The following is a 17,618-nucleotide window of genomic DNA, read 5'->3' on the forward strand; positions in this document are numbered from 1 at the left end:
GACCTCAGCCTTGAATATACTCAATGACTCAACATTCACAGCCCTCTGGGGCAGAGAATTCCAAAGATTCATCGCCCTCTGAGTGAAGAACTATTTGCACAGCACTCACTGCTCGCCTTTTCATGAACCGGTGGCGAGCTCGATGCAGACAACATTCCCTGAAGATAAGACAACTGTTCTCACATAGCTGCCGAAAGATTTTGATTAAGGGATTTCAAACTTGGCAGCACTGTAATACGCGTCATATCGGACATTGCTAAGCAACATCAGCCAATATATGCCACCAACTGGGATGGGAAAGAGTTGTTAAGTTGACAAGAGTTTGATGATGAGATTCCTTCCCTGTTTGGTAATGAGGATGTCATAATGGTGATGACACTGTAGACAAATTCACGCCAGTGTTAGTGCTATTCTATATAACAACAGTCACTGCACTGCAAAACAATTGGTGGAAGTGAAGCATTTCGAGCTTGACGTAAGAAAACTACTAGGCACTTGGTCTAAGCGTTAAACAAAGCTTTAATCAACTGTTTTACAACATGGAGGTCTAGTTGTGTCCTTCACTAGTTCCTGTTAAGAATGCCCTGAGCAAGCTGGGCCCGTGCCCGAGTATTTATATTCTCCCTGGACAGTGCCACCCGCAGGCCCCTCAGTATTATTTCATAAGTCTTTCTTTCATGAATGACTGATTCATGTCAGAGCTTTTTCTGAGAGGTGTGATCAGGTGCTATATAAATGCAAACCTTCCTTTCAAACATATTGATGTAACAAAAGAGTCTCACACATCAAGGAACTTTAAAGTAAGCTTTAAGCAACTTATAATTAAACTATATACAAGAGCGGTCTTCACCATGCCTCTAGGTGAAGCCCTTTTACAATACTGAGCAGTTCAGTATTTATACTAGTCCAAACACAGGAAGTGACGTATGCACAGGAAGTGATGTATGCACAGAGTTCACAGTTCACAGTTCACAGGAAGTGATGTGCACATAACTTCCCGGAAGTTATTATTATTATCACATTCTTCCCTCCTGCGAGATTAGAAGGCTGTGGTCTTCCTTTTATTCCGCAGCCGCCGAACGAGAAAGAGTCGCACCCGTTTGGGTTCCCGTCGTAGAGGGTCGCTGGTCCGCTTACATGCTGTTGGCCATTGGTCAGAGTCTGTGTGGCCTGGATTACCCTGTGAAGGGTCGGAGAGATCATGGCTTCGTGTACGAGTCCCAATAGGTGCAGAGTCGGTCTGTCTCTGTTCAGAGGGAAGTGCAGAGCTGGTCTGTGGCGGATCAGTTTGGTGCGCGGTACTGGGAGGGTCGCAACTTTGAGTACGGGGTTCTACCGGCACCAAGCTAGTTGGTGTCAGATCAGGATCCTGGAGAGGGGTACCCGGTAGGTTCCAAGAGGCTCCTGGTAAAATACCATCACTCGATGTCCCACTAGGTCCTGGTGGGCAGGGAGCCAGATCCTGTAATGATATGGTAGATTCTCGGCCGTCGGGATATCGTATGTATGCATAGGTGGGGTTGGCATTGGTTAGTTCGACCTCGTCTACGAGAGGGTCATTTTTAGACGTCCGAACGTATCTTCGGAGTAGTACAGGTCCAGGAGTAGTTAGCCATGATGGGAGGGATGTCCCACAAGATGAGCGACGCTGGAATCCAAAGAACCGCTCATGAGGTGTAGTATTTGTGGCTGTAGAAAGAATGGACCGTATAGAGTGCAATGCATCCGGAAGCACTGTTTCCCATTGCTGGTTTGGTAGGCCCCGAGATCTTAAAGCAAGATGTACGGAATTCCAGATGATACCGTTATACCTCTCTACCTGCCCGTTTCCGATGGGATGATATGGCGTCGTTTTGCTTGTAGCAATTCCCCGTTCTGAGAGGTAGTCCTTGAGTTCCCTTGACATAAAGGATGGACCCCAATCCGAGTGAATGTAAACCGCCATGCCACAGAGAGAAAATACCTGCTCAAGGCAGCAGATTACTGTGGATGCCAGCATATTGGAGCAGGGGAAGGCAAACGGAAAACGTGAATATTCATCAATCATGGTGAGCAAATATGTGTTCTGAGTTGAAGAGGGTACTGGGCCCTTAAAATCGATGCTAAGTTGTTGCATCGGTTGGGTTGCGTGTATGAGCATATCATCTGAGGGACGGAAGAACTGAGGTTTTAATTCTGCACAAAGCCGGCATTCTGAGCACATTTTCTTTACATCTCCAGTAGAAAAAGGGAGATTCCGTGATCATACGAAATGTAGCATGCGCGTAACGCCAGGATGACACAATCCATTATGGACATCTATGAGAGTAGAGGACGACATAGTGGAGCAGAATGCTCGTGTGAGGGTATCCGGGGCCACATTCTCCTTGCCAGGTCGATAGTGAATGGTGTAACCAAAAGAGGCCAGTTCCATCCTCCAAAGCTGTATTTTATTATTCTTAATTTTGGTTCGTTTTCGATTATCGAGCATGAAGGCGACTGATCGCTGGTCCGTGATTAATGTAAAGTGCTGGCGAGCTAGGAAATGGTTCCACTTCCGTACCGCCTCTATGATGGCTGTGGCTTCCTTCTCAACCGGAGGATAATGTAGCTCGGCACCTTGCAAGGTCCTGGACATAAATGCTACAGGACGACCTTCCTGATTTAGAGTAGCCGAGATCGCCACCTCCGAGGCATCACATTTGACTATGAAAGGGAGATTCTCATCGATGGAGTGAAGAGCCGCTTTCTCCAACTGTTTTTTGAGAAGGTTAAAGGCTGCAACAGCCGCTGTTTCCAATGGAAATGATCGAGCATGCAGCAAGGGTTGGATTTTGTCTGAAAAATGAGGAATCCATTTAGCGTAGTATGCAAACAGACCGAGAGCCCGACGTAAAGAAGCCGGATTCTTAGGTGACGGGAGCTCTTGGAGCGGGCGAAGTCTTTCTGGGTCTGGCTTAATGATACCATTGCCTACGCAGTAGCCAAGGATGTTGATGGTCGGTTGCGACTCAACAGATTTAGATTCATTCAAAGTTAAGTTACGGTGATGGAGGGCATCCCGAAATTTTTGGAGGTTGGCGTCGTGTTCCTGTTGATCGTGACCTGCAATAGTAATGTTATCAAGATAGGGAAAAGTGTCCCTTAAGTTTTCCTGCTTAACCAGGCCATCCATTGCCCATTGGAAGACAGCCACTCCATTAGTAACCCCGAATGGGAGGCGACGAAATTGGTACAGCCGTCCATTAGCCTCAAAGGCCGTGTACTGCTTATCTGAGACCTTCAAGGGTACCTGATGATAGGCACTTTTTAAATCGTAAGTTGAGAACACTTTGTATTCGGCCAGTTTATTAACCATATCATCAATGCGTGGCAATGGGTAGGCGTCCAAGTCAGTATATTGATTGATGGTTTGCGAATAATCAATGCATAGTCGTTGTTTGTGAGGTTTTAGAGGGTTCTTGACGATGACGATTTGAGCCCGCCAGGGCGACAAACATGGTTCGATGATATCCTCTGCTAAAAGTCGAGAGATTTCAGCCTCAATAAAAGATTGGTCTTCCTGACTAAAGCGCCGCGATTTCGTTATTATTGGTTTGCATCGAGGAGGAATACTGGCAAATAATGAGGGTTCATCAAGTGAAGCTGCTGATAATGCACAAAACGGTAATTTAGACAGTATATTAGAAATAGTAAGTCCAGGTTTGGATCCGCCGAACTCAATGGTGAGTTTCTTATGCTGTTTTTGAAAATCCAGCCCTAAGATGAGATCACTACATAAGTCCTTGAGCACCGAAAGTCGGGTGGAGGGATACATACGACCATTAAGTGTCATATCAATAATACAAAAGCCGGAGATTCTGGTATTCAGTGATGACTGAGCCATCGCAATTGCCTGGTCCGATGGGAAGATATGTAGTTTCAATTTCGCAACAATCTGTTCCTTAATGAAACTATCAGTACTTCCTGAGTCAATTAAGGCATCTAAGGTATGCCCATTAATTGAAACTTTTGTAGCTGCATGAAACAGGTTCTGTGGGCAAGCAGCTGTAATTGGTGTGGTTGCACAGAGAGTGGCTGAAACTCTAGGTGTGCTTCTTCGGGAGAGAGCTCGAGAGGAAGCTTGATAGGTCCTAGCCAGAGCATCTTGATAGGCCCTAATTGGGGCAGTTCGGTAGGCCTTAGCTGGATAGGCCCTCGTAGAGGCTCTTGATTGGCAAACTTTTGCAAAGTGTCCCTTTTTATCGCAATGACTGCAGATCGCATTGCGAGCAGGGCAGAATTTCCTAGGGTGAAAAGAATCTCCACAAAAGAAGCATTCCTTCCTAGATTGCCAAGAGGCTGCTAAAGTGGGGTCATACTCCTCTTCTTCATCAGAAGTATCATCAGGATTAGATTCCTCCATGATAGGGTTCACCTGAGGCCACTTGAATCGTCTGGTTGCAGTTACAGCAGCAGATCGAGATGTGGGCAGCTGATAGAGGTCTGCATTTTTCTTTGCCAAATCCAGAGAACAAGCCAGGTCAAAAGCCTTTGGTAGCTCAAGTGTTTTACTTTCTAGTAGACGCTGGCGTATAAATGGAGAGGCAATCCTGCAGATGAAAGCATCACGAATCATTTCTTCGCGGTACAGCTCAGCCGAGGCTGCCTGAAAGTTACAATCTACGCTGAGCCTGCGAAGTTCTTGAAGGAATTCGTTAATCGATTCCCCTGGCCCTTGTCGGGCTGTGGCCAGTAGATGTCTAGCATAGACCTCATTTGCGGTCTTGGCATATAGTTTTTTAAGTGCCCGGATCACCTCATTGTAATTATCCCATTCATCAACATATTCAAACACTGTTGGGGTCACATAGTTGATAAGTATCCTCAGTTTAGTAGAAGCAGTCGCTTTACATTCATCAAGAAAATTCTCAAAAGTACGGTACCAATGCTTCCATACCCTGCTAGCTGCTGGTGCGTTTGGGTCCAAGTCCAGACGAGTAGGTTTAAGGATGTTTTCCATGATGGGTGGTTCCCTGGATCCTTAACTCCGAGTTTGTCCGAAGGTCTAGTATTTGTGAGTGTAAATACTAAGTTGCTTAAATTGATGTAACAAAAGAGTCTCACACATCAAGGAACTTTAAAGTAAGCTTTAAGCAACTTATAATTAAACTATATACAAGAGCGGTCTTCACCATGCCTCTAGGTGAAGCCCTTTTACAATACTGAGCAGTTCAGTATTTATACTAGTCCAAACACAGGAAGTGACGTATGCACAGGAAGTGATGTATGCATAGAGTTCACAGTTCACAGGAAGTGATGTGCACATAACTTCCCGGAAGTTATTATTATTATCACACATATCTTCCCCATAAATTGTAATGTTACAACTGACGGTTGCGCGAACTGCAAACCACCTTGAAGGGAGTGTCGGGACCCTGTTACCCAGTGCAGATAAATCCACGTGCAGCACCTGTGCCCCGTTAATAACAACCTGTATTTATAGCGTGATTTTAAAATTCTCATCCTCGTGTTCAAATCCCTCCATGGTCTCGACCCCTCCCTAATCTCTGTAACATACAGTTCTGGATGAGCAAAAACTTTCTCCAATTAAATATTGGGAAGGCCGAAGTCATTGTTTTCGGTCCCCGCCACGAACTCCGTTCCCCAGCCACCGACTCCACCCTGTAATGATCAATAACATGTCATTCTATAGTGGACACTAGGTGGAGCCGTAGAGCTGTGTAGAGCTGTATATAAGACTACACTACCCAGCTGTATGTATATTAAGACTACATTATCCATGAGGCACTAGGCTACCCACAAGGCAGCAGTCAAGATGGAAGCCTCTACAGATACTGTACCTTTTCCACGTGTGCTCAATAAAAGTGTCTAGCAAAAGCTAGCTGTGTTCATAATAAGAATGTCTATTTATTAATGAACATAAGACACCCCTCTCCCTAACATCTGTCTGAGGCTGAACCACATTGTTTGCAACCTTGGTGTCATATTTAACCCTGAAATGAGCTTCCGACCACATATCCACGGCATAACTAAGACCGCCTATTTCCACCTCCGTAACCTCACCCGTCTCCGCCCTTGACTCAGCTCATCTGCTGCTGAAACCCTCCTCCATGCCTTTGTTACCTCTAGACGCGACTATTCCAACACACTCCTGGCTGGCCTCCCACATTCTACCCTACGTAAACTTGAGGTCATCCAAAACTCTGCTGCCCCGTGTCCTAACTCACACCAAGTCCCGTTCACCCATCACCCCTGTGCTCACTGACCTATATCGGCACCCGATCCGGCAACGCCTCGATTTTAAAATTCTCACCCTTGTTTTCAAATCCCTCCATGGCCTTGCTCCCTCCCTATCTCTGTAACCTCCTCCAGCCCCACAATCCTCCGAGATCTCTGCGCTCCTCTAATTCTGCCCTCTTGTCCATCCCCGATTTCCATCGCTCCACCATTGGCGGCCGTGCCTTCAGCTACCTGGGCCCCACACTCTGGAATTCCCTCCCTAAACCTCTCCGCCTCTCTCTCCTCCTTTAAGACGCTCCTTAAAACCGACCTCTTTGCCCACGCTTTGGGTCACCTGCACTAATATCTCCTTATGTGGCTCGGTGTCAAATTTGGTTTGATTTACGCTCCTGTGAAGCGCCTTGGGACGTTTTACGATGTGAAAGGCGCTATATAAATGCAAGTTGTTGTTGTTGATTTCAGCGTAGAAGAAAGGGCCCCAAGGTGCTTCACAAAAAGAAAAATGGATCGGACACTGGGGGGTTAATGTTACCCTCACTGGCCCAGTGGGAAACTGACGGGATCCAGTGTGATAGAGAATAAGACCCCAATATTGGTGGGGGGGAGGGTGCGGGGGAAACCCGGCAAGGCAGGGGTTGCGGCGGTCCTGCTGAATCTCATGGCAGGGGCTCATTATAATTTTCCTTCTTCCATTTCCCGCCCGGCAGCCGGCCAGATTGACAGGCTGTCGGGTAGGAGGGAAAACCAGCGTCATGAGGTCGCAGTCTGGGACCCTTGGGGACAGTCCCCGGGAATGGGGGGGGGCGCGGTAGGAGGGAGCGAGAAGGCTGGGGCGGTTGGTGGAGGTGGGGTGGGGAGGGGCTGCTGGTGGAGAGGCCATCACGGGAGGAACGGAGCAAGAGATCCGGACTGGAGGGAGAAGTTCTGCAATCACAGGAGGGCTGCAAGTTTCCAAAGGAATCGAGATGGACAAGGGGTGATTTGATTGAGGCTTTTAGGATATTGAAAGGAATTGATAGGATAGATAGAGAGATGGGGGAGTCTAGGACAAGGGGGACATGACCTTAAAATCAGAGCCAGGCCATTCAGGAGAGAAGTTAGAAAACACTTCTTCAAACAAAGTGTGGAACTCTCTCCCACAAGAAGCAGTAGATGCCAGCTCAATTAATAATCTGAGATCGATAGATAGTTACTAGCCAAGGGTATAAAACAATATGGAGCCAAGGCAGGAGGATGTAATTAAGATACAGATCAGCCATGATCTCACTGAAGAGTGGAACAGACTCAAGGGGCTGAGTAGCCTCCTCCTGTTCCTATGTTCCCTAGGGTTGATCACGCTCTTGTCTATGAGGGTACGCTCCTGATGTCGTCTTTCTTCTTGGGCATTGGACTCCTTCCCCCACTGACTGCAATATTTTCTCTCCTTCCTTTAGATGGTTAAACAGTCCTTCTTTACACCCTGGCTTCTGGCAAACCAAACTTCTCAGTAACTTTCCATTCTCTCTGTCGCTCCCTGATGCAAACACAGTTTCTAATCATAGGGGGAAGAATTCGGTTGCTTTGTGCCTCCCGTTAGCGCCCTGGGGCAGAGTACAACTAGCGCCCGGGCGTGTGATGTTTGCGCCGCTCGCGAAATTGACCAGGCATTTTGCGGTGGCGCTAAACACTACCGCCACGATCTCCTGCGCCGGCAGATCGTGACGTCAGTCGAGTGAGCAACGCCCCGGTAGCGCCCCGGACCGGATATTGAGTGGCACCCCCTGCCTTTCCTCCTGCCGCTAGCAATGACAGGTTGAGGGAAGTGTTTTGCAGTTGGGATGGGACTGGGGGGCTTCCTGCCTTTTTTTGTCGGCGACATTTTTGCACCACGCATTCTGAGAGAGAGAGACTGACTTCTGGAGAGATTCAACGCTGTGTGAAGGAGTTTTGGGTACTGAGCAGCACTTTGCAGGTTGATTTTGGTTTGACCTTCCTTGCTTCAATTTAGAAGAGACTATGGGGGCTGCACTCTGAGCTCTTTCCCTGGGCCTCTCCATTGTTCTTTCCAGCAGATTTGATGTACAGGTCTCTCCAGGCCGAGATTCAAGGCTGCAATGAGCAGGGTGTGGATGGAGAGCAAGATCGACCCTCCCCTTTAAGAACTGGCCGGCCCCAGCGTGTCTGTGTTCCATTGTTGACTGACATCACATGAGCTTCGCCAGCGCTCTGAGGTAGCGCCTCGCTCCTCGGCGATAGCGCCTTAAGAGAGGTGTGTAGCGCCTGATTTAGCGCTCCAATCACCTCCAGGGGCAATAGAAACCAAGTTTGCAGTCAGAGGCGATAATTAGTGGCAGGTGCTAAACTTTGCGCCCGGCCGATAATTGCGCCCCAAATGGGGCGATACCGAATTTCAACCCCATAGAATCATACAGCTCAGAGGGAGGCCATACGGCCCATTGTGCCATTCCCAGCTCGTTGAAAGAGCTCTCCAATTAGTTCCATTCCCCTGCTCTTTCCCCAGAGCCCTGCACATCTTTCCCCTTCCAGTATTTCTCCAATTCCCTTTTGAAAATTACTATTGAACCTGCTTCCAACACCCTTTCAGGTAGCGCGTTCCAGATCACAACAACTCGCTGTTTAAAAACATTCTTCTCATCTCTCCTCTGGTTCTTTTTGACAATCCCCTTCAATCTGTGTCCCTCTGGTTACCGACCCTCCTGCCACTGGAAACACTTTCTTCTTATTTACTCTATCAAAATCCTTCAAGATTTTGAACGCCATTATCAAATCTCCTCTTAACCTTCTCTCTGCTCTAAGGAGAACAATCCCAGCTTCTCCAACCTCTCCACATAACTGAAGTCCCTCATCCCCGGCATCATTCTCGTAAATCTCCTCTGCACCCTCTGCAAGGCCTTGACATCCTTCCTAAAGTGCGGTGCCCCGAATCGGACACAATACTCCAGCCGGGGTCTAACCAGTGAAAAACAGACATGAATGCGAGAAATCCAAGCCTTGGGCACAAAGGCACAGGACCAAGCTCTTCAGGATGACCTTTAGCAACTTCCCTTTCCAAGTAAAACCCATATCATTCTGATTAACTTTTCAAGTAAGCGTGCGGAATAATAAAATCAAAAATAGGCACATTCACAGTTGAGTCATGAAGCTCTAATCATCATTACACGGACTATCTTGCTCCACACATTCAAAGGGCTGGAAAATCAAGTCTTGAGACTAAGATCTAAGGTCCTTCTGTGCGTCTTTTCAGAAATGCGATTAATTCATGCACAAGCCTATTTTCCGGCGAATACAAACTCGAAATTGGTTTTCTCGCTTAGGCTTTGTTCATCTTTGTCCTTGTGCCAGTGATTGCCATACTTCACAACAGCTTTAATTAAAGGACTTAACCAGGCATCTGTGCTATTTACGAGTCCTAATTTACTACCAAAATTATGAATATTGATACGGTCCTGTGAGGGAATACTCTCCACTTGCCTGGATGAGTGCAGCTCCAACAACACTCAACAAGCTCAACACCATCCGGGACAAAGCAGCCCGCTTGATTGGCACCCCATCCACCACCTTAAACATTCACTCCCTCCACCACTGGCGCACCGTGGCTGCAGTGTGTACCATCTACAAGATGCACTGCAGCAACTGGCCAAGGCTTCTTCGGCAGTACCTCCTAAACCCGCGGCCTCTTCCACCTAGAAGGACAAGGGCAGCAGACGCATGGGAACACCACCATCTCCAAGTTCCCCTCCAAGTCACATACCATCCTGACTTGGAAATATATCGGCCGATCCTTCATCGTCGCTGGGTCAAAAGCCTGGAACTCCCTCCCTAACAGCACTGTGGGAGCACCTTCACCACACGGACTGCAGCGGTTCAAGAAGGCGGCTCACCACCACCTTCTCAAGGGCAATTAGGGATGGGCAATAAATGCTGGCCTTGCCAAGGTGCTTCACAGGAGCGTAAATCAAACCAAATTTGACATCGAGCCACATAAGGAGATATTAGTGCAGGTGACCCAAAGCGTGGGCAAAGAGGTCGGTTTTAAGGAGCGTCTTAAAGGAGGAGAGAGAGGCGGAGAGGTTTAGGGAGGGAATTCCAGAGTTTGGGGCCCAGGTAGCTGAAGGCACGGCCGCCAATGGTGGAGCGATGGAAATCGGGGATGGACAAGAGGCCGGAATTGGAGGAGCGCAGAGATCTTGGAGGGTTGTGGGGCTGGAGGAGGTTACAGAGATAGGGAGGGAGCAAGGCCATGGAGGGATTTGAAAACAAGGGTGAGAATTTTAAAATCGAGGCGTTGCCGGATCGGGTGCCGATATAGGTCACTGAGCACAGGGGTGATGGGTGAACGGGACTTGGTGCGAGTCAGGACACGGGGCAGTGAGCACAGGGGGTGATGGGTGAATGGGACTCGGTGTGAGTTAGGACACGGGGCAGTGAGCACAGGGGGTGATGGGTGAACGGGACTGGGTGTGAGTTAGGACACAGGGCAGTGAGCACAGGGGGTGATGGGTGAACGGGACTGGGTGTGAGTTAGGACACGGGGCAGTGAGCACAGTGGGTGATGGGTGAACGGGACTGGGTGCGAGTTAGGACACGGGGCAGCAGAGTTTTGGATGACCTCAAGTTTACGTCGGGTGGAATGTGGGAGGCCAGCCAGGAGTGTGTTGGAATAGTCGAGTCTAGAGGAACAAATGCACAGATGGGGGTTTCAGTAGCGGATGAGCTGAGGCAAGGGCGGAGACGGGCGATATTATGGAGGTGGAAATAGGCGGTCTTAGTTATGCCGTGGATATGTGGTCGGAAGCTCATTTTAGGGTTAAATATGACACCAAGGTTGCAAACAGTGTGGTTCAGCCTCAGACAGATGTTAGGGAGAGGGATGGAGTCGGTGGCTGGGGAACGGAGTTTGTGGCAGGGACCGAAAACAATGACTTCGGCCTTCCCAATATTGGAGAAAGTTTTTGCTCATCCAGAACTGTATGTTACAGAGATAGGGAGGGGTCGAGGCCATGGAGGGATTTGAACACGAGGATGAGAATTTTAAAATCACGCTATAAATACAGGTTGTTATTAATGGGGCACAGGTGCTGCACCTGGTGTTAGGAAGGGAGTTCCAAGATTTTGACCCAGCGACGATGAAGGATCAGCGATATATTTCCAAGTCAGGCTGGTGTGTGACTTGGAGGGGAACTTACATAGAAACATAGAAGATAGGAGCAGGAGTAGGCCATTCGGCCCCTCGAGCCTGCTCCGCCATTCAATGAGATCATGGCTGATCATCCAAATTCAGTACCCTGTCCCTGCCTTCTCTCCATATCCCTTGATCCCTTTAGCCTTAAGAAATACATCTAACTCCTTCTTGAATATATTTAATTAATTGGCCTCTACTGCCTTCTGTGGTAGAGAATTCCACAGGTTCACCACTCTCTGGGTGAAGAAATTCCTCCTCATCTCTGCCCTAAATGGCTTACCCCTTATCCTTAGACTGTGACCCCTGGTTCTGGACTCCCCCGCCATCAGGAACATCCTTCCTGCATCTAGTCTGTCCAGTCACACAGAATCACAGAAACCCCACAGTGCAGATAGAGGCCATTTCGGCCCATCGAGCCTGCACCGACACATATCCCACCTGATCCCCGTAACCCCTACACCAACACATATCCCACCCTATCCCCGTAACCCCACGTATTTAATCCCCCTAACACTAAGGGTCAATTTTTATCATAGCCAATCAACCTAACCCGCACATCTTTGGACTGTGGGAGGAAACCGGAGCACCCGGACTCATTCTTCTAAACTCCAGTGAATATAAGCCCAATCGACCCAATCTCTCTTCATATGTCATTCCTGCCATCCCAGGTATCAGCCTGGTGAGCCTTCACTGCACTCCCTCCATGGCAAGAACATCCTTCCTCAGATAACTTGGAGGTGGTGGTGTTCCCATGCGCCTGCTGCCCTTGTCCTTCTAGGTGGTCGGGGTCGCGGGTTTGGGAGGTGCTGCCGAAGAAGCCTTGACGAGTTGCTGCAGTGCATCTTGTAGATGGTACACACTGCAGCCACGGTGCGCCGGTGGTGGAGGGGGTGGATGTTTAATGTACAACAGAGGTACCAAGCCCCTACTGCCGGCACAGGAATTGGAGCAGTAGCACTGGGGCTCTGAGTGAGAGGTAGGGTTGAACGGGCCCGTTGTATTAACTGCCACAAAAAGAACAACAGGCCTCAATTTTACGGCACCTGATCCCCTCCGCGGCACATTTTGCAGCCTTTGGAAGGACCTCAGCTCTCAGCTGGCATGGCCTCATCTGGGGCCCACTCAGTCAGCCATCGGCATTCAAATGAGCTGACCCCGCCTTGTCCCCAGATGCTCCAGCAAGTTGGTGGTCAGCAGCCCCAGCTTCTCCACATTGCTGCGTCATTTCATCGAATCTATGGCACAGAAACAGGCCGTCCGGCCCAACTGGCCCATCGCGGTGTTTATGCTCCACTCGAGCCTCCTCCCACCCCTCTTCAACTCATCCTATCACCATATCCTTCCATTCCTTTCTCCCTCGTGTTTATCCAGCCTCCCCTTAAATGTACTTTAGCAAAATACTGCGGATGCTGGAAATCCAAAATAACAACAGAAAATGCTGGAAAAACTCAGCAGGCCAGGCAACGTCCGTGGAGAGAGAAACATGGTCAACGTTTCAGGTCGAAACCCTTCGTCAGGACTGCTGACGATGCAGTTCTGACGAAGGGTTTCGACCCGAAACGTTGACTCTATTTCTCTCTCCACGGATGTTGCCTGGCCTGCTGAGTTTTTCCAGCATTTTCTGTTGTTATTCCCCTTCAATGCATCTGTGCTATTCACCTCAACCACTCCCTGTGGTAGCGAGTTCCACATTCTCACCACTCTCTGGGTAAAGAAGTTCCTCCTGAATTCCCCATTGGATTTATTGGTGACTATCTGATATTTATGGCCCCTAGTTCTGGACTTCCTTATAAGTGGAAACATCTTCTCTCCGTCTACCCTATCGAACCCCTTCATAATCTTAAAGACCTCGATCCGGTTACCCCTCAGCCTTCTCTTTTCTGGAGAAAGGAGCCCCAGCCTGTTCAGCCTTTCCTGATAGTTATAAGCTCTCAGTTCTGCTGACATCCTCCTATTATCCTTCATTCTTTCTTTCTTTTAAAAGTAGATGAGAATGTTCTAGAGACTTGACCCTGCTTCTCGCAGTCTGCAGCTCTGAATGCCGACAATACTGCGGATGTTTCAATTTAGCACGGACTGCTGCGATACAGTGAAGCATTCCAGAGCCTCGAGAAACCTGATTATTATCGCTGTTCAATTTCCTTTCTGACTACATTGAAATGCAGATGTTGTAGCTCAGCAGCATTTTCAAGGGACAAAGAATGTGGTTTTTATTACAGCAATTCGATGCTAAAGCGCTGAAGGGAAGATATCTGCAGCATCAGATGAACTGTACCATGAACGCTTGACCTCCAAAAATGCTGTAACGTAAGGCTGGCCATTGAATCGAGGACATCATCACTAGAACAATGCGCTGCAGCGCAGAGGCTAGCAACGGAGTGGCTCAGTGGGCAGCACTCTCGTCTCTGGGTCAGAAGGTTGTGGGTTCAAGCCCCACTCTAGAGACTCGAGGAACAAAACTAGTCTGACAATCGCAGTGCTGCACTGTCGGAGGGGCAGTACTGAGGGAGTGCTGCACTGTCGGAGGGGCAGTACTGAGGGAGTGCTGCGCTGTCGGAGGGGCAGTACTGAGGGAGTGCTGTATTGTTGGAGGGGCAGTACTGAGGGAGTGCTGCACTGTCGGAGGGGCAGTGCTGAGAGAGCGCTGCACTGTCGGAAGGGCAATGCTGAGGGAGTGCTGCACTGTCGGAGGGGCAGTACTGAGGGAATGCTGCACTGTCGGAGGGGCAGTACTGACGGAGCGCTGCACTGTCGGAAGGGCAGTGCTGAGGGAGTGCTGCACTATCGAAGAGGCAGTACTGAGGGAGCGCTGCACTGTCGGAGGGTCAGTACTGAGGGAGCGCTGCACTGTCGGAGGGACAGTACTGAGGGAGCGCTGCACTGTCGGAGGGGCAGTACTGAGGGAGCGCCGCACTGTTGGAGGGGCAGCGCTGAAGGAGCGCCGCACTGTCGGAGGGGCAGTACTGAGGGAGCGCTGCACTGTCAGAGGGGCAGTACTGAGGGAGCGCTGCACTGTCGGAGGGGCAGTACTGAAGGAGGGGCAGTACTGAGGGAGCGCTGCACTGTCGGAGGGGCAGTACTGAGGGAGTGCCGCACTGTCGGAGGGGCAGTACTGAGGGAGTGCTGCACTGTCGGAGGGGTAGTACTGAGGGAGCGCTGCACTGTCGGATGGTCAATACTGAGGGAGTGCTGCACTGTCGGAGGGGCAGTACTGAGGGAGTGCTGCACTGTCAGAGGGGCAGTACTGAGGGAGCGCTGCACTGTCGGAGGGGCAGTACTGAGGGAATGCTGCACTGTCGGAGGGGCAGTACTGACGGAGCGCTGCACTGTCGGAAGGGCAGTGCTGAGGGAGTGCTGCACTATCGGAGGGTCAGTACTGAGGGAGCGCTGCACTGTCGGAGGGACAGTACTGAGGGAGCGCTGCACTGTCGGATGGTCAATACTGAGGGAGTGCTGCACTGTCGGAGGGGCAGTACTGAGGGAGTGCTGCACTGTCAGAGGGGCAGTACTGAGGGAGCGCTGCACTGTCGGAGGGACAGTACTGAGGGAGCGCTGCACTGTCGGATGGTCAATACTGAGGGAGCACTGCACTGTCGGAGGGGCAGTACTGAGGGAGCGCTGCACTGTCGGAGGGGCAGTACTGAGGGAGCGCCGCACTGTCGGAGGGGCAGTACTGAGGGAGCGCTGCACTGTCAGAGGGGCAGTACTGAGGGAGTGCTGCACTGTCGGAGGGGCAGTACTGAGGGAGCGCTGCACTGTCGGAGGGGCAGTACTGAGGGAGTGCCGCACTGTCGGAGGGGCAGTACTGAGGGAGTGCTGCACTGTCGGAGGGGTAGTACTGAGGGAGCGCTGCACTGCCGGAGGGGCCGTCTTTTGGATGAGACGTTCAACTGAGGCCCCGTCTGCCACCTCAGGTGGATATAAAAAGATCCCATGGCACTATTTGGAAGAAGAGCCGGGGAGTTATCCCCAGTGCCGTAGGGCCAATAATTATCCTGCAACTAATACCACTAAAAAAACAGATGATCTGGTCATTATCACATTGCTGTTTGTGGGAGCTTGCTGTGCACAAATTGGATGCTGCGTTTCCTACATTACAACAGTGACTCCACTTCAAAAAATCGAATTCATTGGCTGTAAAGCGCTTTGGGACATCCTGCGATCACGACAGGCGCTGCAGAAAGTGATCCAACCGACTCGATAGTTCTGAAATAAGGTTAAATTTAAACCAAAGAGAAACTTAGAAATTTAAATCATAATATTATCTGAGCCTACCAGACACTCTATACCTGCGGGGCCCGCCAGTTGCTTAGACAGGCTTGGCGAACGTATTTAAAGGGGAATAAAAACAGAAAATGCTGGAGAAACTCAGCAGGTCGGGCAGCCTCTGTGAAGAGAGAAACAAAGTTAACGTTTCGGGCCGATGACCTTTCGTCCTGAAACGTTAACTCTGTTTCTCTTTTCACAGATGCTGCCCGGCCTTCTGAGTTTCTCCAGCATTTTCTGGTTTTATTTCAGATTTCCAGCATCTGCAGTATTTTCTTTTTGTGGAAGTATTTAAAGGGGAAACTAGATAAACACACGAGGGAGAAAGGAATCGAAGGATATGCCGATAGGGTGAGATGAAGAGGGGTGGGAGGAGGCTGGTGTGGAGCATTAACACCGGCACGGACCGGTTGGGCCGAATGGCCTGTTTCTGTGCTGGACATTCTGTGCAATATTAATTGAGTCGGCGCATGAGGGGGACACTTGCAAGTTTGTTTAGCTGTTGATGATGCTAGGGCAACCCAGGGTCACCCTTATAGGTCAATTAAAAATGGCCCACTGAGGGGCAATGACAGCTGCACAATCAAGGAATGTGAAGGCACAGTCTTGGGCTATTCTTACACACTGCCTCACGAGGATGTTGCCTGGGCTGGTGAATTTTAGCGATGAGGAAAGATTGGATAGGCTGGGGCTGTTTTCTTTGAAACAGAGGAGGCTGAGGGGAGACCTGATTGAGGTGTATAAAATGATGAGGGGCCTAGATAGAGGGGATAGGAAGGACCTATTTCCCTTAGCAGGGAGGTCAGTAACCAGGGAGCATAGATTTAAAGTAATTGGTAGAAGGATTAGAGGGGAGTTGAGGATAACTTTATTCAACCAGAGGGCGGTAGGGGTCTGGAACTTAGATATGTGCTTGAAGTGTCGTAACCTACAGGACTATGGACCAAGAGCTGGAAAGTGGGATTAGGCTGGAGAGCTCTTTGTTGGCCGGCACAGACATGATGGGCCGAATGGCCTCCTTCTGCACTGTATCATTCTATGGGGGAAAAATTCAGTATCGCCCCATTTGGGGCACCATTATCGGCCGTGCGCAAAGTTTAGCGCCTGGCGCTAATTATCGCCTCCGATGGCAAACTTGGCTTTTATCGCCCCTGGAGGTGATTGGAGCGCTAAATCAGGCGCTTCACGCCTGTCTTAAGGCGCAAATGCTGAGGAGCGAGGCGCTACCTCAGAGCGCGGGCAAAGCAAGGGAGAGCAAATCAAAATGAACCTGCAAAGTGCTGCTCAGTACCCAAAACTCCTTCACACAGCGTTGAATCTCTCCAGAAGTCTCTCTCTCTCTCTCAGAATGCGTGGTGCAAAAATGTCACCAACAAAAAAAAGCAGGAAGCGGCTGCCTTTAAATAGCGCTCCCCTAGTCCCTTTCTGACAGGATAACGCTCCCCTCAACCTGTTGTTGCTAGCGGCAGGCGGTAAGGGAGGGGGCGCCACTCAATATCTGGTCCAGGGGCACTACTGGGGCGTTGCGCACTCGACTGACGTCACGATCTGCCGGCGCAGGAGATCGCGGAGGTAGTGATTAGTGCCGCCGCAAAATGTCTAGTTAATTTCTTAAGGCACTAATGGGAGGCGCAAGTAACTGAATTTCTCCCCCCTGTGACTCTTACTACTGATTTCCCAGAAGCTGAGGGCTCTGGACAGCAGTCTGCAGTGTGCAATGGTTATTGGCAATTATTTTTAGCAAATTAAACTCCACCAGCAGTCCCACGTCCCATAACCCTGGGCTCTTGCCAACTTGCAGCCAGTAGATTCTCTCGGTTTAGGTAGGTGGGCTGTGTCCCCACGGGGAGACTGTGCATTTCATACCAGCTACAGGGAAACTAAACTCAAGGTAGGTTTCTTTTAGTTTATTTCAGGACCTCTTCAATGTGACTTTGGTTTCCAGAAT

The 17,618-nt window shown here is 49.7% G+C and overlaps 1 protein-coding gene and 1 long non-coding RNA gene across 3 annotated transcripts in view; one reads left to right on the forward strand and one right to left on the reverse strand.

The window, feature by feature from the left end:
• The window catches only part of rabggtb (Rab geranylgeranyltransferase subunit beta), a 231,591-nt gene that overhangs the window by 190,921 nt on the left and 23,052 nt on the right, over window positions 1–17,618 (reverse strand). The window lies entirely within an intron of this gene.
• LOC147122417 (uncharacterized) overlaps window positions 17,461–17,618 on the forward strand; it is a 177,990-nt gene continuing 177,832 nt past the window's right edge. For both annotated transcript variants that reach the window (XR_015077745.1, XR_015077744.1), the window contains exon 1: window positions 17,461–17,561. This is a non-coding gene — a long non-coding RNA (uncharacterized LOC147122417). The remainder of the gene's footprint in view (window positions 17,562–17,618) is intronic.

The sequence above is a fragment of the Somniosus microcephalus genome, chromosome 3 (genome assembly GCF_052327205.1).
Source record: "Somniosus microcephalus isolate GS21.2 chromosome 3, FLI_Smic_1.0, whole genome shotgun sequence".
NCBI lineage: Eukaryota > Metazoa > Chordata > Chondrichthyes > Squaliformes > Somniosidae > Somniosus > Somniosus microcephalus.